Source organism: Leptopilina heterotoma, unplaced genomic scaffold, assembly GCF_015476425.1.
Source record: "Leptopilina heterotoma isolate Lh14 unplaced genomic scaffold, ASM1547642v1 Lhet_279, whole genome shotgun sequence".
NCBI classification, from domain to species: Eukaryota; Metazoa; Arthropoda; class Insecta; order Hymenoptera; family Figitidae; genus Leptopilina; species Leptopilina heterotoma.
In genome coordinates, this window is record NW_025110987.1 from 1,263,846 (window position 1) to 1,288,017 (window position 24,172).

General features: G+C 27.9%; 2 protein-coding genes across 6 annotated transcripts in view; one reads left to right on the top strand and one right to left on the bottom strand.

Annotated features, from left to right (window-relative positions):
* LOC122504126 (peroxidasin-like protein) overlaps positions 1-24,172 on the bottom strand; it is a 316,998-nt gene that overhangs the window by 146,261 nt on the left and 146,565 nt on the right. The gene's annotated exons all lie outside the window — the stretch shown is intronic.
* Positions 12,924-24,172, top strand: part of LOC122504128 — a 116,478-nt gene continuing 105,229 nt past the window's right edge. Inside the window, exon 1 of the mRNA XM_043615059.1 lies at positions 12,924-13,414. The gene's annotated coding sequence lies outside the window, so the exon portion shown is untranslated. The remainder of the gene's footprint in view (positions 13,415-24,172) is intronic.

A 24,172-nucleotide genomic window follows, 5' to 3' on the forward strand; every position in this document is an offset into this window, starting at 1 on the left:
TATACATTCTTTCACAAACTTTACCTTTTTACCCTTACCCCACTCTTCCCATGCTTTACCTTGTAACAACCATCCTACTCTCCTTTCCCTTAACGTTTTATCCTTCTCTATTCTTTCCGGTTGCCCTTTTAGTCGCTTCTTCAGCATCATTATTTCTCTTTTTTCCTCTTCACTTTCCACATACAACACCCACACTTTCGGCACTTCTATATCATCCCCTCCAACCGCTCTTACTCCTTTAATGTTTGCTTTTGCTCCTATTTCTAGCAGCAATCTATTTATTTCATTTTTTCCCTCCTCTTTTTTCACTTTAAGTCCTTTTATAACGATGCTACACTTACTTTTTTCTTTTTCCAGCCTTTCTACTTGCTTTCTTAATTCTCCCATCTTTCTTTCTATCCCTTCATCTATTTGCACTTTCCTTCCTCCACTACTACAACCTGACACCACATTTTTCTCCAATTCCTCCACTCGCTTTTCCAAAATTTTCACTTCATCTTCTTTTTCTCTCTCTATTCTTTTCTGTTCTCATTCTAATCTTTCTAATTTTCTCATAATTCCATTCTTTTCTTTACTCCATTTGTTCTCCCACTCTCCCCACATATTCTTAATAGACCCAATATTGGATCTATCCTCTCATTCGTCTCTTTACTTATCCTTATCATAAGAAAAGCAAGCTCCTGAAGACTCTTTTCTTCCTCTTCACCTTCATAGTTTTCATTTCCCTCTTCCTTTTCTTTTTCGCTTTTACTTATTTCCTTTGATTTACTCTCTATTTTTTACCCAATCTAGCTAGTCTAATTTGGCTTTGCCATTTTCACCGATGAACTTCTTGTAGCCTTCGTGGTACCGAATACTTCGTCGTCGCCTACACTCTCCGCCCCTGACTCACCGGCCTCTCTCACTTTCTATTCTTTCTCTCTCTCGCTTTTCTCCTTTTCACTTTCCAGTCGCTCCTGCCTTCTCTCATCTTTCTTTTCAAAACTCTCCATACTTCCTCCTAGCACATGACACACACCCACTCTCTCTCTCTCTCCCACACTCGCACTTCTCTCTCACTTTCAATTCTAACCTTCAATACTCACTTATTTTTTCGTGCCTTTTTCTTCACACACACTGACTCAATTTCTCTTTTTATCAGATATACTCACACAGCTCACCTTTATTTTTACTCACACTAACACTACACTACCCTCCCTTGCACAAAATGCCTTTAAAATTGTCTCAAAATATACCGTCATTACTCACGACTATACTGTGACGAATCCGGAAACGGAAGCCACAATAATATTATTATTTTACCACAATAATATGTAAAAATAATTTTTTTATTCAGGTATTTTTAAAAAATGTAATTTATTTTCAATTTAAAAAGTTTCACTTTGTTGGTGTCTAACTAGTATTTTTGTTTTAATTTTCGACTAAATTTGTATGCAATAAAAAATGTTTGCGTTAAAAGTTCACAGTAAAAAATTTTTCTTTAGATTTAAATTTTTGTTACGGAATTTTATTGAAACTGGTAAAATTTCGTCCAAAGCAGAGAATTCAAATTTCCTTGTGTTAGATTAATGAAACAAATTATACAATATTTCTTGAACAAAAAGTTAAAATTGAAAACTTTCCAAGTGTGAAATATTGTCTTCTGAGTAATAAACAGTTTTTTTCTTCAAATAATCGTTGATGATATTAAAAGAATTAGTCTAACATAAGCAAATTTGAAATCTTTGCTTTAGACGAAATTCAAACAGTTTCAATAAAATTTCTTAACAAAAATTTAAATCTAAAGAAAAATTTTTACTGTGAAGTTTTTACTTTTAACAAAAACATTTCTTGTTTACGTAGAAATTTAGTCAAAAATTAAAGTAAAAATACTTTGTTAGTTAAACACTAACAATGTAAAATTTATTTAATTAAAAATGAATTACATTTCTTAAGAATACCACTGTTCCCTATTTAATAACTTGAAAAATTGTTATCTAATCTACTTCAACCTTTTGCATAATTAATCTTCAATATGTTTTTTAGTAATATCATAATCGAAAAAAAATTTTAATTTAAAACAAAAGTTGTAATTAAATTGCAAATGTTCAAAAAATGCACATTTGTCGAGAATCCACACATGAATCATGAAGTTTAATATGTTTTATTTTGCACAAACTTTATTTTATAGTTCTTTTATTTATTCTATTCAAAAGTTCATCTCAAAAACTAAGTTTTTGTGTGTCGTTTTCTAATTTCCATTAACAAATCTGTGTAAAAATATTTTTTTAATATTTTCCTCACTCTTTTTTTATTTGGAACTGGAGTTTACAATTTCATTGATTTTCATTAATTTTGTTCCCTTTTTTAGTGCGATTTTATTTGCCATTATTATTATTAAGTTAATAAGTTGTATTTATGTTAAATTTGCAAAAATAAATATAATTTTTAGATTTAAAACTACAAAAGTTACTATTATATTATAGCGTATTTTAATGGTATGTAAACTCTAGTTCCGCCAAAATTACCGAATTTTAAATGTATAAAAAAATTAAATTAATAGTGATTTAGAGTAAGCAAATCTCTTTAATAACACAGGTCAACAAAAAAAGACTTAGTTTTTTTATAAAATATCGGAATGGTTTCCTATGTATTTTTTACGCTAAACACGATCCCGACTTCTAAATTTGCTCATCACGTCAGGATTTTGTAAAGACCCCAAAAACGCTTTTTTGAGGATTTTCAACATTTTTTTTCTCTTTAACTTGACGTGCTAGAGACTTCTACAAGAAGCTTGTAATGTGCACTACAAGACCCATTTCCATAAAATAAAAAAAAAAATTTCTTTTAAAACATAGGGTTAAAGACACCAAAAATTTGTGTTTTTGGATTGCTTTAATAGACTTCTTGCAATTAAATTTCTTAGATTTGCTTGAAAATGGTTACTTAGGGTTTTTGGGGTCGCTGAATACGAATCCGATATTAGTTTGCAAAAATTTAAAATGTCGGATTCGTAATCAGCGACCCCAAAAACCCTGAAATAACAATTTTCAAGCGAATCCAAGCAATTCTTAATTTTTACATCTGCCATCTTGGTTCCGCCGTTTTAAATTTTTGCAAACTAATATCGGATTCGTAATCAGCGACCACAAAAACCTCCAAGTAACCATTTTCAAGCGAATCCAAGCAATTGCAAGAAGTCTATTTAAGCAATCCAAAAACACAAATTTTTGGTTTCTTCATCACCATTTTTTGAAAAAAGTTTTAATTTTTTTTTATTTTATGAATATGGGTCTTGTAGTGCACATTACAAGCTTTAATTTAAGACCTTGTGGAAGTCTCTAGCACGTCAGGTTAAAGAGATAAAAATATTGAAATTCCTCAAAATAGCGTTTTTAGGGTCTTTACCCCCACTTTTCTCAAAATCCTGACGTGATGGTCAATTTTGGAAGTCGGGATCGTGTTCAGCGTCCAAAAATACATAAGAAACCATTCCGCTATCTCATAAAAAAAAGTAAGTCTTTTTTTGTTGATCTGTGTAATTGGCAAAAATTGTTTATTTTTATGAATTTTTGCGGTTTCAATGAATTTTTTTCTTTGATTTGTAAACTCCAGTTCCTAATTTCGTTTCGCGTAATGGAAGTGTTTTGTTTTTTTAATGAATATTATTAACCTTGATTAACCTGTATCAAAAGAAGTTATTTCAATAACAGGTATGAGTAAAAATATTATTTATTAATTAAAGCAGTTTAAAGTAAAAAAAAAGAATATTAAGAATTTTTTTCTATTAAAACATGTTTATTTAATTTAAATTTTGATATGAGTTTCGAAAATTATTTGATATTTTGTATAAAAGTGTTTGTTTATTTAAAATTTATTTTTTCTGTATCTAAATAAAAATAAAAATTTTAGATATGAATGTTACTTATTTTTAATTTAATAAACTTGTTCAGAGTACATTTTACTTGCTTATTTACACTATTTATAATTATTAACAGTCGAAATTTAACTTTTTCTAATAAATTATTTAACCTTTAAATTACAAATTTTTAAATTGTTTGAATATAAAACTAAAGAAAGAATTAAGCTCAAATATCTATAAAATAATCATTCTCAAGCTTTATTAAAAAGATCTACATAAAAATTTCCAAAAAATTTAATTAAAAAAAAATTTAACATATTCAAAAGTAACCACTTTGTGGAGAATCACCCATATATGACAAGGGTGAGCTAAGTTGTTTTACACACTAAAATACAATACATGCACATAAACACATTACGCATCAGAAAATAGATATTGTGTAGAATCACATACTTAAAAGAAGATAAAGATTGTAATCTTTGAGATAAAGTAAATAAGGGAAATTCAGATAATTGTATTAGGGTTTAGAAGTTATAATATATTCTTATTATTTTGTAAATTTGTTTAACTTTATTAGCATCTACACAACAATTCCAAAACCTTAAAATCCACTATTTTCAAACAGTTAAGATTCTCACCTCACTACTTGAACAATAAGTAGGAAGGAGGGTATCCACTACCAAAAAGGGTTTAAGGGTATCAGATTAACACTTAACAATTTAATTTGTTTATTACAAAAGATTAGTGCAATAACTTTAAGCTTAATGAATAAAATTCCTAAATTTTTATATAAAATTCATATTCTAACTTTTCATTTAAATAAACAGATTTTACAAAGTTATTTGCCAAATTAATTTATTAAAAAAATTTGCCATTATGAATAACAATAATGCCAAATGAAAATAAGTACTGAATAATAACATCCCTTTGAAATAGCCACTTTGCATACCCGAAATATTATACCTTTTTATCTCCGAATTTCTATCTCTTTTTATACCCTATTATCCCCTACCCACATAGCACAACATTTCGCAGGGAGTTTGCAATGCGAAGTTAGGTAGTTCGCATTGCGAACTCCCTGTTAACTTCAGGCGAAAACCAAATGTCCGCCCTTTTGCGAGTTCGCAGAGCGAATTCGCTGCGAAATTGAAAAGCGAATTAGCTGAAACTTAAAATGCGAAATCGCTGAAAAGTTGACATGTTAATTCGCAGTTAATTATATGGAAGTTATCCGTGATAAGTTCGGAAATTATCACTGATAATTTTAGATAGGTTATGGATGTAAATTTGCTCAAAAAAATAAGACAAATATTTGTTAAATATTAAAAATAATATGACAATAAAATAAAAAAAAATTAAATTTGCTAATTTTCTTATTTCATTATAACCTATTCTAATTAATTTTGGAAAGTTAGGAATTTTGGAGAAAGTTTTTTTTCATTGTGAAAAACATTTTGGGGAACTGGGGATTGAACGCGGGTTTGACACACGGAAACCAAAACAACCAACCTAACCAACTGAGCTAAATGATTAACTACTGAAACTCGGGGGTTTTTGGGGTAGCTGATTACGAATTTGATATCAGATTTTCAAAATTCAAAATGGCGGATCCAATATGACAGATGACTTTTTTAAGAATTAATCGGATTCGCTTGAAATTTGTTACACTGCGGTTTTTGGGTTCGATAATGACGAATCTGACGTTAGATTAAAAAAATTCAATATGCCGGATCCAGAATGGCGGACGAATTTTTTAAAATATCTCAAACCTGATTGAAACACGTTACTCGTGGGTTTTTGGAGTTGCTGGTTGCGAATCCGATGTTAGTTTTTCAAAATTCAAAATGGTGGAATCGATAAGGCAGACGAGGTGTAAAAAAATATCCTTACCAATTCTTATAGCTATTTTATACCAAGCATTTTGAATTTTTAAAAACGAACAACGGATTCGCAATCAGTGGATGCGAAAACCCTAGATTAACAAAATTCAAGTGAATCCGACTAATTTTTTAATTTCGTCTGCCATATTCGTTCCGCCATTTTGAATTTTGAAAAACTAACATCGATTTTCTCGTACCATAGATCACTTTTAAATTTTCTTGTCACATATTGTGAAATATAGATAAGTTGATACTGGTAGAGTCAGAGCAAAAAGAGTATAATAATTCCGCCATCTTGAATTTTTGGAATGTGACTTCATATTCGTAATCAGCCACCCTAAAAATACCACACTAACAAATTTCAAGCAAACCTGAGTAAATTAAAAAAATTAGTCTTTCATTATACTTTGGCCACTTTGAATTTGTTGAATCTAACGTCAGATTCGTCATAAGTGACGCGAAAAACCGCAGAGTAACAAATTTCAAGCGAATCCAATCAATTTTTAAAAAAGTCATCTGTCGTATTGGATCCGCCATTTTGAATTTTGAAAATCTGATATCAAATTCGTAATCAGCTACCCCAAAAACCCCCGAGTAACAGGATTCAAGCAAATCTGAACAATTTTTGTATTTCGTCCGCCATATTAGATCCGCCATTTTGAATTTTTAAAAACTAACATCGGATTTGTAATCAGCGACCCCGAAAACCCCCGAGTAACGAGTTTCAAGCGAATCCGATCAATTTTTTAAAAAGTCATCCGCCATATTGGATCCGCCATTTTGAATTTTTGAAATCAGACTTCAAATTCGTAATCAGCGATCACGAAAACCCCTGAGTAACAAATTTCAATCAGATTTAAGCAATTTTGAAAAAGTTTGTCATCTTACGTAAAATAAGAAAAATTTTTTGTCCTTCAAGCGCCATTTTAAATTCAAAATCGAAAAAAATAAAATTTAGAAATGAATATTTTTCAAGTACAACTATCGGGAACACGTTTTTGATACTTTTTGTTCTATTTGAAAAGCGTTATGACACAGAAAAAAATTCTTTTGAAAAAAATTACATTAAAAAAACTTGACTTTTTTTAGTATTTTTGAAAAAAGAAGGGTTAAATATCATTTTTTGAAAATTGTGACCACACCATTCGAAAGAGCGACGCCAAAAATAGTAGGGTATGGACTTTTAAAAACTTTTATGGCTTTTTTCTACTAATTGTAAGAGATTGAATTTCATGTTGAAAAGTAGCACATCTCGTCGTTAAAGGGTTACAATTAATTAAATAAATTAAAAAAATCGTTTATCGGATGGATATTGTAAAAAAAACCTTTAATATACCTAGATAAATCAACATTTTAAGATTCAATTTTGAATATAAATTAGTGATTATTTATTAAAATAATTATTTTTAAAATTACTAATTTCAGAATTGACGTGCTATGTATGTGTGTGTACGATCGAATGTAAATAAACTGTTCACAATTCGCTACATATTTTGCACGACAGATAGAGAGTACATTAAATAAATAATTAGGGGAAGTGCGCCGGTTGTGGGCACCCCTACGTAAACTTCGACGGCAAGCAGACTTTACTGATCTAAGTATTGCAAGTCGTGTTCGTTGACAATACGGACTTTTCGTATTGATAACGAAACAAATATATGCATTTATGTAATAGCTGTGAGCATAATAAAGAAAATTTGCATTAAATAAATAAAAAAGTAATTTTGTATTGTTTTCGAAGAGCAACATATGGGTGTAGATTCGTTCAGAAAAGAAGGGTTTAATTTTTTTTTGCAGTGTTGTCATTATATTTTGTGATTTACCTTCGTGTTTAACTAAAATCCTGCATCACAAAATGTGTTGGTCTTTTTAAAAAATGACTGTCATTCCCGGTTGTAGGCACCTTTATGTTAAGGAGGTTCTACCATCTGACAATAATGAGGACTACTGTCTCATCTATCTAAACTTTCTGCCACGGAAAGTGACAGCCGCAAACTCCATTAAATGCGATGAATATAGTCGTTCAGTGCATTAGAAGTGCGTTATGGTATGCGTACTAGCTACTTCACATGCAAGCATTATGCTTTTGTTAGCGATGAGCATAGTGTGAAAACGTGTCATCATTTTTGTTCTTTATCCCGGCAAATTCTCTTAAAATAAATAAACTTTCATTTCTTCTTTATTTGTGTTGGTTTCCTTTAATATTTTTCCATTTTTAGCGGATTTTTCAAGGGTGCCCACAACCGGATACAAAATTTTTTTTGTCAAAAAATTCCCATTTCACTAAATTTCTAATAAAACTTTTTTATTTAAAGGAATCAATTTAATTCCTTCACTGACAGTCACCTTAGACCTCTAGCTTTAAATTCGTACACATATATTTGTATAATATGCACATGGGCAAATGTTATGAGGCAAAAACAAAAGGGTGCCCAGAACCGGAACACTTCCCTTATATTAAATAATAATTAAATTTCTTAAAACATCCTTAATTAAACTACGATTAGAATAAGAAATTTTGTACATTGTTTTGAAAAAAATGTAATAACCTTGATTTAATCAACACAATTTTTATCAATGTCATTAAAATAATCAATTATTTTACATTTTTTTAAAAAAGGGAAAAAAATATAATGGATTTAATTTTCCAATTGAGAAAGAATTTTTGAAACGTGCCACCAAAAATTTAAAAAATTTATTTTTCGACAAAAAGTGGTTTTTCTATAGTGTTTTATATAAAAAAACACTATATCAAAGGATTTGCCAAAAAAAATTTTTTTGTTAATATTATAAACAATTAAAGTTTTTAGACACTTTTTAAAAAAAAATTAATTAGAAAGAAACTTGTTAACCAATTTTAATGATCCAAGAGGCATTCTTTTTTATTTGAGTCAAAGTTCTGAATAAAATTTTTTTCGCAAAAAAATATTGAAATTTAATAAATAATCAAATTATTTATTTATAACAAATTAGGAAAAAACCATGTTCGCAATCGAATTTTAAAATGAAAAAATAGTACTTATTCTTTTATTACCACTGAGTAATTTTTAGTTTTAATCATTAATATATGTTTGATCCTGAAAAATTGCATAATTGAAAAAAACTAGAAATTTCTAGCCCCAAGTAAAGTTTATAAAATAATAACAACAATTAATTGTTTAAACAATGTTTAATTAATTAATCCGATTAGATGCAAATATTTATGGGGCATTCCAGGCCAAATCGAAAATTATTTTGCTTTTGCATCTCAAATTTTTTTTAAACATTTTTTTCTTTTAGTAGGGGAGATTCGGGTAACGCCGGACAGCGGGTAGCCCCGGACATACGTAAAAAAGAATAAACCGTTTACTTTTTATTGCTAAATCTACATTTGTCTTATTCAATATTCTCCTAAAAAGTAATTTTTAAAGTATTGACTATTATAATTAATCAGATTTACTGAAAATTAAACTTAAACATTCTCTCCTTTCAGATATATGTTTCTTTAGAAACAAAGAGCTGTATTTAAATAAAAATTTTTAGGAAGTAGCATAAAGTATTTTGTTTTTTCTTTATAGAAATCTATAAATATGCTTTTGGGCTATGAAGTAAGATAATATTTCTTTTTAACATTAAGTTTTTTTATTTTTTATAACCAATTTACCGGAAAATACCATCGTCGGGTAGCCCCAAACATTTTTTTTTCGTGTACTACCAGACACAATTTTTTGTTAGATGTCACTTGTTTATGTCAAAATGAAAACAATAACTTAGGTTAATAAATAGTAAACATAAGAAAAGTGTTTTTAAAAATCATTTCTGGATATCGGTAAGTATTTGTATTACGTTAAAAATTTAATAATAATATAATAATTGAAATTAATAATTAATTGTGTGTGTGTTTGAATATTTTAGAAATGCCTAAACATAAAAAGAAAAATACAAATCGTGGTAGCTGGACAGAAGATGCTATGAAAACAGCAATTCAGTTGATATTATCCAAAGAAAATTCAATCAGGAAAATTGCAAAACAGTACGATATTCCAGTTAGTACTTTACATGAAAAGGTCAGTGATTTAAAGAAAGGATTGGAAATTAACATGTCTCCAAAATTGGGAAGATTCGAATGTACTTTTCCTATTGTTTATGAAAATGCACTTGTTGGACATGTAATTAATCTCGATAAACGTCTTATGCCTTTGTCGAAAAAAGAGTTTTTAAAATTAGCTTTCGACTTAGCTGAAAGTTTGGCAATTCCACATAGATTTTCAACTGAAAAACGATCAGCTGGAAAAGATTTTTATTACAGTTTTATAAAGAGACATCCAGAATTATCGCTTCGAAAGCCTGAGTCTACCAGTCTTGCTCGAGCAGTAGGCTTCAATAAACCACAAGTTGAAAAATTTTTTACAAAATATGATGAACTTCGAAAAAAGTACAATTTCCAATATGACCGAATATTTAATTGTGATGAGACAGGAATTTCTTGCGTTCACGAAAACTCGATGGTTATATCGTTGAAAGGAAAACGTCAGGTCGGAAAACTCACATCGCTAGAAAGAGGAAAGAATATTACAATTTTGTTCTGTATGAGTCCATCAGGTGTATTCATTCCACCTATGTTCGTTTTTCCACGTCAGCGGATGAATATGCGGTTAATGATCAATTCTCCAGAAGGAAGTTTTGGTGTTGTACAGAAAAGTGGTTGGATGGACGGTAAGCTGTTCCTCATTTGGCTAAAACACTTTGTTGAGAAAACGAAACCAACAGCAGATTCTCCTGTTCTTCTAATATTAGATGGTCATGGCAGTCACAAGGATTTCGAAGTCATCTCTTTTGCTCGTGCTCATTATGTTCACATGCTAAGTTTGACACCACATACCAGCCATAAGCTTCAACCTCTAGATAGAACGTTTATGAAACCTTTTAAATTGAAGTATTCAGAGGAATGTGCATTGTGGATGAGGAAAAATCCAGGTCTCAGAATCAGCGAATACGAAATTGCAGGATTGGTACACGAAACGTACAAAAAAGTATGCAATCTAGAGGTAGCAAAACATGGATTTTCTTCCACAGGAATTCATCCATTTTATCCTCAGATTTTCACGGATGCGGACTATGAACCCTCTATGACGACTGATGTACCTCAGAATAAAATTAAGGAAAATAATACGAATTTATTGTTACAAGAAAATAATTCTCCTCCTGAAGCCGAAATCTTGTCACAGATTGAACAATTGATGCCACTTCCTGATTCAACTGAACGTAGAATAGTTTCACGAAAAAGACGAAGCGAGCGTTCTGAAATTTTCACTGGTAATGAATATTTTGAGGCCACAAAGCGAAAACGTACAGAGAAAGAAGAAGCCATAAAGCAAAAAGAGAAAAAGAAGCAGGAAAGAGAAGAAAAAAAGAAAGCTTTAGAATCTAAAAAGAAGGAGAAAGAGCAAAAAAAAATTCAAAGAAAGGAGAATCAAGAAAAAAAGAAGAAAGAAAAGAAGACAGAGGAAAGGAAAAAAAGAACTCGGAAAATTGAAAAAGGAAAACAGGGAAAAGCAAAAGAAACGAGAGCAGTGGCAAAAAAACCCAGAAAAGATCTAAAAAGTCCTGTACAAGCAAAGGAAAAACCAGATTAAACTTAAAAGTTTTTGTGTATACAATAATACATTTTTGTTCTTAATGCATTGTGAATAAACTCTTTCATGTGTTCTAATAAAAAGATTCATAAATATACCTTAAAAGTAGGTTTTTAATATATTTAATTAGCAATTTTGGTAGTGTCCGTCGTTACCCGACACTTTTTTTTCGTAACCTTTTTTAACCAAAAATACTTTCTTCGTTTTTTTATCCTCTATCTATTTATTTTTAAAAATTATTCTTTAGAAGTGTTGGTGACATCATTACGAATAAAAAAAACTTTTTTTAATAACATTTTAATCATTATTTGAAAATATATGACCAAAATAGCCTAAATGTCCGGGGCTACCCGAATCTCCCCTACTCTTTGAAATGAGCTACCTTGATTTTTTTCAAATTTTTTCAAAAAGCATTTCAGGAGATACAGATTTTTGAAAAATGACATTTTTTACGTAAATATTTTTTTAAGGGGAATCCCTCATGAGAAGTGTGCAAATTATGTCAAAATTCAACATTTTTTTTCTCGCTTATTTTATTATAAAATTTAAGAAGCCTTTTTGCTTGATAAAAAGTATAATTTGAAGTATTAAAAACAATTAAAAAATTTTAAATTGTTACATTATGTTAGGCTGTACAGGGCGTCCAAAACGATGCTTCTGTTTTGAGGCGTTCTGCGGTTGCAGGTCTTGGGCCGTCCCCTGTGGTCTAAAACAAAAAACCAAAAAAAGTCTTACAATTGAGGTACTAATCTAGTGATTATACATTATCTAGTGATTTTTAAATTTTGATTTGTTAAGGTTAAAAAATCAAAATTTAAAAAAATTGAATTTTTTTTTGTTTTGACATTTTTTATTAAAAAAAAGTATTCAAAAAATTTTTTTGGTAATTTTTGAGGTATAACCACTAGATTAGTACCTCAACTGTAAAACTTCTTTTGGTTTTTTGTTTTAGACCACAGGGGACGGCCCTAGACCTGCAACTGCAGAACGCCTCAAAACAAAAGCATCGTTTTTGACGCCCTCTACAGCCTAACATAATGTAACAATTAAAAATTTTTTTATTGTTTTTAATACTTCAAATTATACTTTTCATCAAGCAAAAAGGCTTCTTAAATTTTATAATAAAATAATCGAGAAAAAAAATGTTGCATTTTGACATAATTTGCACACTTCTCATGAGGGTTCCCCCTTAAATTTATTTATTTACTTCATATGTATACGGGTAAAAATACCCTTTCTTACAAAAGTACTGGAATAATGCTTAAATTGAAAAAATAAAAAAACGAAGCAATGACAATAAAACGTAATTAGCAAAAAATAACAATATGCGTGAATCAGCGTTAAATGTAGTAAATTAAATTCTGTAGTAATCAACATTATTATAATACTCATTAGCATCTACACAATCTTATTAAAAGTGAGTATATGAACAGAAAATAATAATTAAATTAACATCTGTAAATATAGAAATAATAAATGCAAAGTTTGTAAATTGGATCTCAAACCAATAAAAATTGAAACAGAAAAATCAAATGTCACTTTCAAAGAAATCAGCTGACTAGGTAAAGAGGGTTCATGTATTGAATCATCACACTCTCACAAGATAAATAATATACAGAACACCGTGTGTCTCTGTTCATCTAATTCAAAATAAAAGAACGAGTGTAATCAGTTTGTAGTGGGCAGTTGAGTCACAGAGTTGGATTGTGCTGTAGCCTTGCGTTTTATTATGTGTGGCTCCCCACGTTGATACACTAGCCTCCACTGATCTCTATATTAACTGGATGGGCGATTGCTGTAGAAAAGTGGCTTCCGGTGTGAAAATAATTGAAACCCTCTACGCCACGCTTTAGATGCCGGTGTAACAGCGTAGAGCGACTTTGATTGTGTGAGTTGCCGTGTGAGTGTTCTTTTGATATAGTGTGTGTGTGTTTCCAATGTTTTGACATCTCAAGTGCTTTAATAATTTTAATTTAACTTTTGTGATATAAAACACAGACAAGGTGTTAATTTGTTTATATTGTGGAAAAAAAGAAGCAAAGGGTGTTTCTTTTCACATGAAAGCACATATTTAAACAGTAAATACATATTATTGAAGTGTATATTTTTAGGTTATATTTTGTTTCCTTTTTGCGTAAAATATTTTACACACTTTTGCGTATTGTTAAACACATAATAGTGTAATGCTGAATAATTTTAGTTTCCTTACCAAATTAAAGAAATATTGTTTTTAATCAATTATTATTTAAAAATAAAAATATTATTTCAATAATATTTGAGTTTATATAATGTTTGAATACTAAAAGTTCTGTTACTATATTAATTAATCAGTTTTTAAAATAAAATAAGTGAATAATAAATTATTTAATTAAGAAAGTAATTGACGGTTAATTAATTATTAAATTTAAAAAATTTGCTAATCAGTTAAGTACTTTTCTATACAGCAAAACGTATATCAATCTCACTTTTATATTTAAAAATTTCCGCCATTTGTGTAAAAGTGGGCATCTAAAATGTGGCGTTTCCGGTCTTCTAATATTTTGCAGTTTTAGATACAGTCGCCCATCTAGTTATATATACAGATCAGTGCTAGCCTCAGATCAGTTTCCCCCTCTCTCAAACGCTCATCCATCATATCTTCGGTCTTCTTGTACTGTCGCACTTGCATCGGTGTCTTATCCTAAGACAAGCATAGAGCCATTGGGACAAAATCCGATAATGTTTTTTTGCTTAGACGAAAAAACTTTAGTTTAACTTTTTAGTTATAAATGCTTATAACTCGGTCAAAAATTGATCAAATTGGACGTTTTTATAATGAAAAGTTTTTTTTTCACGCGTAGTTTTTAATAAAAATATTTAAAAAATTTTTTTAAATAATTTACGATAAGATTTTAAAATTTTTTTAATAAAATTTCATTTTTAACAATGTATGTATCAATCAATTTTTTTCAAAATTTTTTGTAGGAAACAAGCACAAAATTAACAATTTTTAAGCCTTGTCTGATCGTGGGCAAACAATGGGATCTATTTATTAAAAAAATTTTAATTTTTATATACGCAGTGGTGGCCAAATGACTAACTTGCCATTTGATAAAATCACACAAATTTTTTACAGCAAATGTGTTTTCAGACTCCATGTTTCTCCAAACTTAACCTTCTTTCTGTGTAAAATTGTGATTTGGACAAATGACAAGTTAGGCCTACCGTTTTCACTGTGTATATAAAAATTAAAAATTTTTAAATAAATAGATCCCATTGTTTGCCCACGATCGGAAAAGGCTTAAAAATTGTTAATTTAGTGCTAGTTTCTTACAAAAAATTTTGGAAAAAATTGATTGATACATACATTATTAAAAATAAAATTTTATTTAAAAAATTTTAAAATCTTATCGTAATTTTAAAAACTTGTCGAGAATTCAAACCTTAATTCCATTATTTTATTTGCTAACTAGCAGTCGTACCCGTCTTCGACGGGTTTTAGTTTCTACCATTACACTTAACAATGTGTCTACAAACTTTGGAAACCGGAAAGTAGCCGTGAATTTAATTTGACCGGAAAAAAATAATTATTATTTACCATTAAGGGGTTATACCTAATCAGGCGGTCGAAAAATTCAGTTCTTTAGGATTTTTTTAAAAGGTATATTTATTTTTTAAAATGACAATTTTTGTATATTATTACACATCTTTTACTGTATTTAAAAAAATTTTATTTATAAAAATATTCATTTTTGTGTCACTTATTAGCCGTTTCCTAAAGGTTCTCAAAAAAAGTGGCTCGCGGTGACCAACATAACTTTCGACTGAATCATCAGAAATCAAAAAGTAAAACAGATTCTGTTAGTTAATAAGAAAATGCTGTCCTTGATCAAAGAAATTAAATAGCAGCTTCTTAAAAAAAATTTAATTTCATGAAAAAATATTGTCTTAAATTGTTGATTTAAATTAATAATTTTAATTTTATTTAAAAATCATTTGATTAAGGACAGCATAATGTAGTTGAGAGATTTTGTAAAATATTGACCCAAATCAGTTCAGCGGTTTTTGAGATATCGTGTTCACCGACTTAAACAACGTAGTTTTGAGAAAAACGAGTTTAATATTTCACAAAATGCTCTACACCGCACTGCGCCGCTTTGCTAATTATGTCTATAACTTCAAAAATATTCCTTGAATCTTAATAAAAAAATTTTCACAACAGTCAAATATATATATATACTTTAAGAAACTATAAAAAAATTGACTTTTTGAAAATCGTGACTAGGTATAATCCCTTAACTATTTAATTAGAAAAATATTACTATTTAAATCAGTGACTGAATTTTTATTACCAAATTAGTTATTTTTAACTAATTCAAATGCAAACAACAATATTTGTCAATTTGTAGAACTTTAAACCATTAAGGACCAGACGGACGAAAAATTTTAATTAACTTTGAGGACCTCATTTTTTATTAAAATGCATATAAAAAAATTGGCACATACCATTTTTAACCCTTAAACCGCACACTTACGAATCCATCCTTAAACCGCACACTGGGAAAATTATTTTTTTTGGAAAAATTATCTTATATAGCTCAGTTCATCTATTTTGAAGGAAAATAGGTTTCATAATGATTTATTTAATTTTAATAATTAAAAAAGAGTTTTCTAAAACTACTGAAATTACCTTAAACCAAAAACTGGGTGTCAGACAAGCAGAAATTTTTCGCCGTCAACTTCATAAAGTTATCAAATACACAAAGACACTTGGCAGACTAATGTCACTCACGAAACATAAAGTTAAGTACAAAATGTACTGTCCAATATCAACACATGTTCAATTTTGAAGAATTTAAAAGAGATATTAGAGTAAAAAGCTAGAATATGGGTGTTGCACACCCAGGGTGCGATTTAAGGGTTAATGTAAAATTTACTCCTCTTTTAGATTCTGCTGTTAAAATTGGTTTTTATCGAATTGTTAAAAAGTTATAAACAACCTTTTCCAAACAAACACGATTTTTCAAGAGAAAAATTCAATTTCAGACGTATTTTCACCAACTTTTTAAAGTCACTGAAATCGCCTGAAACTCGTTACTCAGGGGTTCTTGGGGTCGATATTAAGATTAAATAAATTATTATGAATTCTATTTTTCTTCAAAATAGATGTACTGAGCTACAATAAATAATTTTTATAAAAGATAATATCCTATTTTAGCTCGGAGAACACACAGTAAAGTCCCCGGGTGCCGCACACCCAGTGTGCGGTTTAAGGATGGATTCGTACACGGAGAGAAAAAACAAGTCTTTTCCCCGTGACTTCAATTCATGCCTTTTTAGGTAGCAGTTTCACTGGATTTCGCGATGAATTTCTTGCGTTTAGCGGTTAGGCCTTATTGGCCCTTATTGGCCTAAGCTCGTTGCAAGAATCTCACCAGGAAAAACCGTGAGCGTCCTGCATTTGTACTGTGATTAAGGGTTAAAATGTCGAATATGATCAAAACTCGTCACTCAAGTGTTTTTAGGGTCTGATTACAAATTCGGTGTTAGTTCTTCAAAATTTTAAATTACAGTTACAATATGGCAGAATTTTTTAAAAATTATCCCGATTGACCTAAAATTGTTTACTTCTGGATTTTGAAGATCACTGATTACAAAATCTTATGTCAGTTTCTTAAAATTCTACACGGAAAAAAAAAGTTCACGAATCTCTCGTGAACTAGTATATCACTTTTGGATGGGACACAAAATTCTTGAAAATCAACAAACTCAGTTCGTCAAAATTTCATCAACTCCTTCACTAGAAACATAGTACGATTTCCGAACTTTTCGTCAAAGTTAACGAAAAATTCGTGAACTTTTAAAAAATGCTAAAAACAAGACAAAATAATTTCCAGACACTACTTTTTTATAGTATTTCACTTTATTTGATAACTTGACGCCTATTACGCATCCAACTACACAGAATACACAATTTTATCGCCATTAAAATTCGTAATTCGCTTCACGGGATTCGAACCTAGTACCTATACCCTATAACATAATATTTCTAACAACTAACCGCCACGGCTAAATCTAGATACACTGTCCTTCGACAAACGAAACGATTAGCTTTGTCTGCTGTAAAACTCAGGACCGTGCAAAGTAGAAAAAGTCCCTTATCGTAACTTTTAATTCATTTTATGAATTATTTGTTTCACAAAGGAAATTAGCAAACAAAAATATTCACTAAGTAATAAAAAACACTGATTCTAAATAATAACTTTCATCAAAGAATTTTCCCGAATGTAAACACCGATGACACCGACTGAATGATGAATGCTTGATCAGCCATATTTGATGCGCATTACGAACTGCGCATACTACTGACACTCGCGAGTTCACGATTTTTTCGTGAACTTGTACCTCTACTTTTGACGAACTACTCTTTATTAACAGTTCATCAAAAATTCATTAACTTTGTTTCAGTTTTTCGTTGACGTTCGCCATTTCTAATCAAAAGTGAATGAAAATTTTGAAATTTTGTGTCCCATCCAAAAGTGATATACTAGTTCACGAGAGATTCGTGAACTTTTTTTTTCCGTGTAGAGAGCGGATCCAATATCACGGATGACTTTTATAAATAATCTTATTACCCTGAAACTTCTTAATTGGGGGTTTTCGGAGTCGTTGATTTGGAAACTGACATTAGATTCATAATCAGCGACGCCAAAAACTCTAGAGTGACGAGTATCAAGTGAAATAGACGACATTAAAATTTTTCGTCCGCCATATTAGATCCCACATTTTTAATTTTTGAAAACTGACATCATATTCGTAATCAGCGACTCCAAGAACCCCTGAGTAACGAGTTGCAGGCGATTTCAGTGACTTGAAAAAGTTTGAGCACTATGTTTCATATGTGAGCCATTTTTTTAGTTTTAGCCCCCTGACGGATGGTGTTGACTGAATGTGCGCTTATAAAGTGCACATTGGGTGCACATTTTTTTAATATGAAAATATTTGATAAAATTGATGAAAAATGTTGAAATAAACATTTATAGTGAATAAATAAACATGTTTAGAGTAAATAAAAAAAACATTTATGATAAATAATGTTGAAACTAATTAATTATTAATAATTGAAGTGTGTAATGTTTGAGAGTGAGTCAAACAGTGCATGACATTTCTTTTTTTTCTTCGTGAATAAATGCTTATAACACGAAAAAAGTGTTTGAAATACATAAAAGAATGTTTAAAATATTTTACGTTTATTTTACCTTGTATTGTTAATTGTTATTTATTTAAGAAAAACAATTTTCTCATAAAATGTATACTTTCTAGTGAGAAATCTAGTAACATTAGTTTTTCTATGAACCGGAAGCCGTGAATATTTGTATGTTTAAAGGTGCAATCACACTTTTCTGTTGAAATCCAGTTCACAGCTAGTTAAAAAGGTGTTTCTACAATAACCTGCAAATGCATTTATTTTGTTTGATACAAAATAATTGCACAATCTGATTATAAGTTTCTTTAAATTAGTAAATTGAATATAAATTATCATGAATTCATATGCAGAGAAAAATACATGTCTATTTTTTTGCATCTGCCTCGCGCATTTTTCACTTTATTAGAATTATTAAAAGTTTTTTTTGAACTTGACATGTAAACATAACCTATTATATTTACATTATTATCCGTGAAATAAATTCTTTTTGTCCACATCTAAAGTTTGACTTTTGTTTTGTTTGTTTTCTTGTTTAGAAAATACGGATGTATTTTTCATGATTTATAATAAAATAATATTTTAAATTGGTAAATTTTAAAAAATTATGATTAACAAATAAATGTTGTTTTTTGTACGATTTTTTATAACAAATTTTGTTTGAATGATCTGAATTATGCAAATTTTTTGTATTTTTATCTATAAAAAATATAAGAAAATTGTTAAAAAATTATCATTAAGAAATAGGAGATGTATCCAATATAAATTTTCATAAGAAAACAATTTGAATTACAATTGCTTTAATAAAATTCAAATTTTTTTAAAAATACTTATAAATTCTATTTGTCAATTGCAAATTTTTTGATTTTTATAAATGAAGGAAAACATTTTACTTAAAAAAATGTTCTGTTACATTTCTTTACGAATTTCTTTAATTGTAAAATTATTCAAAAACAATCATTTCTTTTTTAAATATTTAATTATTATTATTTTTCCACAGGAATTAAGATTTTTAAAAATGTCAAATTCAAACTTTTTTGAAATTAAACAACGCTTATAAAAGTATTATTATTTTATGTTAAGAATATTGTTACTGTAACTTCTTAAACATTATTTCTAGCATTTGAAATCAATTATTATTCTCTAGAATTTTTAACTAAAACTTTTGTCTAAATCAACAATTTTTAATAACTTTTGAAAAAGTTCTTTGAGAATTTTTAAATACATATATTTGCTTTAAAATTCAATTTGAAGAAATTTCAATTATTTGGAAATTCTTCAATTAAATATATTAGAAACTAAAAACGATAAATAATTCAAAAAAATTCTATTAAACAAATTAAGAAAAATTAGTTCCATAGAATTCTTAATTAAAAATATGAAAAGTTTAAATTTTCAAAGATTATATTTTGAAATTCACTTTTAAATCCATATTTATTAGAAATTTCTAAGACAATTCAATTATTTAACTATAAAAATAAATATTTTATTAAACAATTGAATGTTTCTTAAAATTTTATTTTCTAAAAAAAATTTATCAACAAATTTTTAAATAATTGAATTCTCTTCACAAATTTTAATAAAACTTTTTTAAGAATAATTGCATTTTTCGAGAAATTTGATAAATATTGTATTAAAAATAATTAAAATTTTGCCAAGCATTTTATAAAAAGCTTTAAAAATAATTGAATTTTTAAGAAAAATTTTATTATTTATAATGTTAATCGAAATTTTGACAAAAATTTTTGAAGATTTTTAAACATAATTGAATTTCTGTGAAAAATTTTATTAAAATTATTTCGAAAAAATTAAATTCTTAAGCAAAGAATTGTATTAAAATTTTTGACAACAATTTTATTCTTGAAAGAAATTTAATTAAAAATTTATCGAAAATAATACTTAAATTCTAGTAAATAAATTGTAGTAAAGGTTATTAAAATAATTAAATATCTGATAAATTTTAATAAAATTTTTAAGAATAATAACTTTTTTCGAGGAATTCTACTTTTTCTACTTGCTACGAAACTAGAAAAAACAAACAGGAAATTTTTCTTGCTATCAACAAAGTTTTTTCTAGTTTCATAGAAAGTAGAAAAAGTCTTTATAAAAGGTTTGAGAAAGAAGCAAAGATATCCGAAGATTTTCAATAAAAAATTTTGAAAATTGATGAACTAAGCCAAAAAAAATATAAAAATTCCAAATCTTTACAAACAGGATATTTTTTTACTATCAACAAAGTTTTTTCTAGTTTTGTAGCATGTACCGAAAAGTCTTTACAAAAGGTTTGAGGAAAAAGCAAAGAAATCCGTAGATTTACTAAAAAAATACTTAAATTCGTTGAACTTAGCCAAAAAAAAAATGGGAAATTTGTAATTTTGTATTTTTCTGTCTAAGTTCATCAATTATTAAAAATTGGTTATCATGGTTTTCCCAGAACAAAATAAAGGAAATTCTAAATTCTAAATTCATCAATTTTCAAAATTTTTTCAGAAAATTTTCGGATATCTTTGCTTCTTCCTCAAACCTTTTGAAAATTCTTCTCTTCTCTCTTCTTAAAGACTGGAAATATTTTTCTCTTTCAACACAGTTTTTTCAAGTTTCGTAGCAAGAAGAAGAAGACTTTACAAAAGTTTTGAGGAAAAAGCAAAGAAATCCGAAGATTTTCTGAAAAAATTGTGAAAATTGATGAACTTAGCCAAAAAAAAAATAAAAATTCCAAATCTTTACAAACAGGAATTCTTTTACTATCAACAAAGTTTTTTCTTGTTTTGTAGCATGTACCAAAAAGTTTTTACAAAAGGTTTGAGGAAAAAGCAAAGAAATCTGAAGATTTACTAAAAAAATATTTAAATTCGTTGAACTTAGCCAAAAAAATAGGATAATTCCAAATTTTTAAAGACAGAAAAAATTCTTCTCCATTATCAAAAGTTTTTCTAGTTTCGTATCAAGTATAAAAAGAGTTTTCAAGAGGTTTGAGAAGGGAGCAAAGAAATCCGAAGATTTTCTAAAAAAATTTTGAAAATTGATGAACTTAGCCAAAAAAATAAAAATTCTAAATTTTTACAAACAGGAAATTTTTTTCGCTATCAACAAAGATGTTTCTAGTTTCCTATAAAGTAGAAAAAATTTTTAAAGTCTTTTGTAAAGACTTTTTCTACTTGCTACGAAACTAAAAAAAATTTGTTAATAGAAAAAAAAATTACCTGTTTGTAGAAATTTGAAATTTTTATTTTTTTGGCCAAGTTCATCAATTATTAAAATTTTTTCAGAAAATCGTCGGATTTCTTTGCTCCTTTCTCAAACTTTATCTAAAGAATTTTTCTACTTGCTACGAAACTAAAAAAAACTTTGTTGAGGAAGAAAAAATTTCCAGTCTTTAAAAATTTGGAATTTTGTATTTTTTTGTCTAAGTTCATCAATTATTAAAATTTTTCCAGAAAATCGTCGGATTTCTTTGCTCCTTTCTCAAACTTTATCTAAAGACTTTTTCTACTTGCTACGAAACTAAAAAAAAACTTTGTTGAGGAAGAAAAAAATTTCCAGTCTTTAAAAATTTGGAATTTTGTATTTTTTTGTCTAAGTTTATCAATTATTAAAATTTTTTCAGAAAATCGTCGGATTTCTTTGCTCATTTCTCAAACTTTTTGTAAACTAAAGTCTTCTTTTTTTGCTATGAAACTAGAAAAAACTTTGTTGAGGAAGAAAAAAATTTTGCCAAGCATTTTATAAAAAACTTTGAAAATAATTGAATTTTTAAAAAAAATTTTATTATTTATAATGTTAATCGAAATTTTGACAAAAATTTTTGAAGATTTTGAAACCTAATTGTATTTCTGTGAAGAATTTTATTAAAATTATTTTGAAAAAATTAAATTCTTAAGCTAAGAATTGTATTAAAATTTTTGACAATAATTTTATTCTTTAAAGAAATTTAGTTAAAAATTTAATGAAAATAATACTTAAATTCTAGTAAATAAATTGTAGTAAAGGTTATTAAAATAATAAAATATCTGATAAATTTTAATAAAATTTTTAAGAATAATAACTTTTTTCGAGGAATTCTACTTTTTCTACTTGCTACGAAACTAGAAAAAACTTTGTTGATAGTAAAAAAATTTCCTGTTTGCAAAAATTTGGAATTTTTATATTTATTTCGACTAAGTTCATCGAATTTAAAAATTTTGCAAGAAAATCTTCGCATTTCTTTGTTCCTTCCTCAAACCTTTTGTAAAGTCTTCCTCTTTCTTGCGACGAAACTAGAAAAATTTTTGTTGAGGGAGAAATACAAAAATTCTAAATATAGAAACACGGCAAATTTTTTTTTCTATCTTCGAAATTTTTTTTCAGTTTCGTCGCAAGTAGAAGAAGAGGTTTCAAAATGTTTGAGAAAGGAGCAAAGAAATGTGAAGATTTTCTGAAAAAATTTTAATAATTGATAAACTTAGACAAAAAAATACAAAATTCTAAATTTTTACAAACAGGACATTTTTTTACTATCAACAAAAATTTTTCTAGTTTCGTAGCAAGTAGAAAAGTCTTTAGATAAAGTTTGAGGGATAAAAAAATCTTCAGTCTTTAATAATTTGGAATTTTGTATTTTTCTGTCTAAGTTCATCAATTATTAAAAATTTTTCAGAAAATCTTTGGATTTCTTTGCTCCTATCTCAAACCTTTTACAAAGACTTTTTCTACTTTTTATGAAACTAGAAAAAACTTTGTTAATAGCAAAAAAAATTTCCTTTTTGTAAAAATTTAGAATTTTTATTTTTTTGGCTAAATTCATCAATTTTCAAAATTTTTTCAGAAAATTTTCGGATTTCTTTGCTTCTTCCTCAAAGCTTTTAAAAATTCTTCTCTTCTCTCTTCTTAAAGACTGGACATTTTTTTCTTCCTCAACAAAGATTTTCTAAGAAAATTTTTAAATTTATTGAACTTAGGTAAAACAAAGTAGGAAAATTTTTGTTGAGGGAGAAATACAAAAATTCTAAATATAGAAACACGGCAAATTTTTTTTTCTATCTTCGAAATTTTTTTTCAGTTTCGTAGCAAGTAGAAGAAGAGGTTTCAAAATGTTTGAGAAAGGAGCAAAGAAATGTGAAGATTTTCTGAAAAAATTTTAATAATTGATGAACTTAGACAAAAAAAATACAAAATTCTAAATTTTTACAAACAGGACATTTTTTTACTATCAACAAAGTTTTTTCTAGTTTCGTAGCAAGTAGAAAAGTCTTTAGATAAAGTTTGAGGGATAAAAAAATCTTCAGTCTTTAATAATTTGGAATTTTGTATTTTTCTGTCTAAGTTCATCAATTATCAAAATTTTTACAGAAAATTATTCGGATTTCTTTGCTCATTTCTCAAACCTTTTATAAAGACTTTTTCTACTTTCTATGAAATTAGAAAAAACTTTGTTGATAGCAAAAAAAATTTCCTGTTTGTAAAAATTTAGAATTTTTATTTTTTTGGCTAAATTCATCAATTTTCAAAATTTTTTCAGAAAATTGTCGGATTTCTTTGCTCTTTATTTAAACTTTTTGTAAAGACTTTTTCTACTTGCTACGAAACTAGAAAAAACTTTGTTAATAGCAAAAAAAATTTCCTGTTTGTAAAAATTAAGAATTTTTATTTTTTTGGCTTAATTCATCAATTTTCA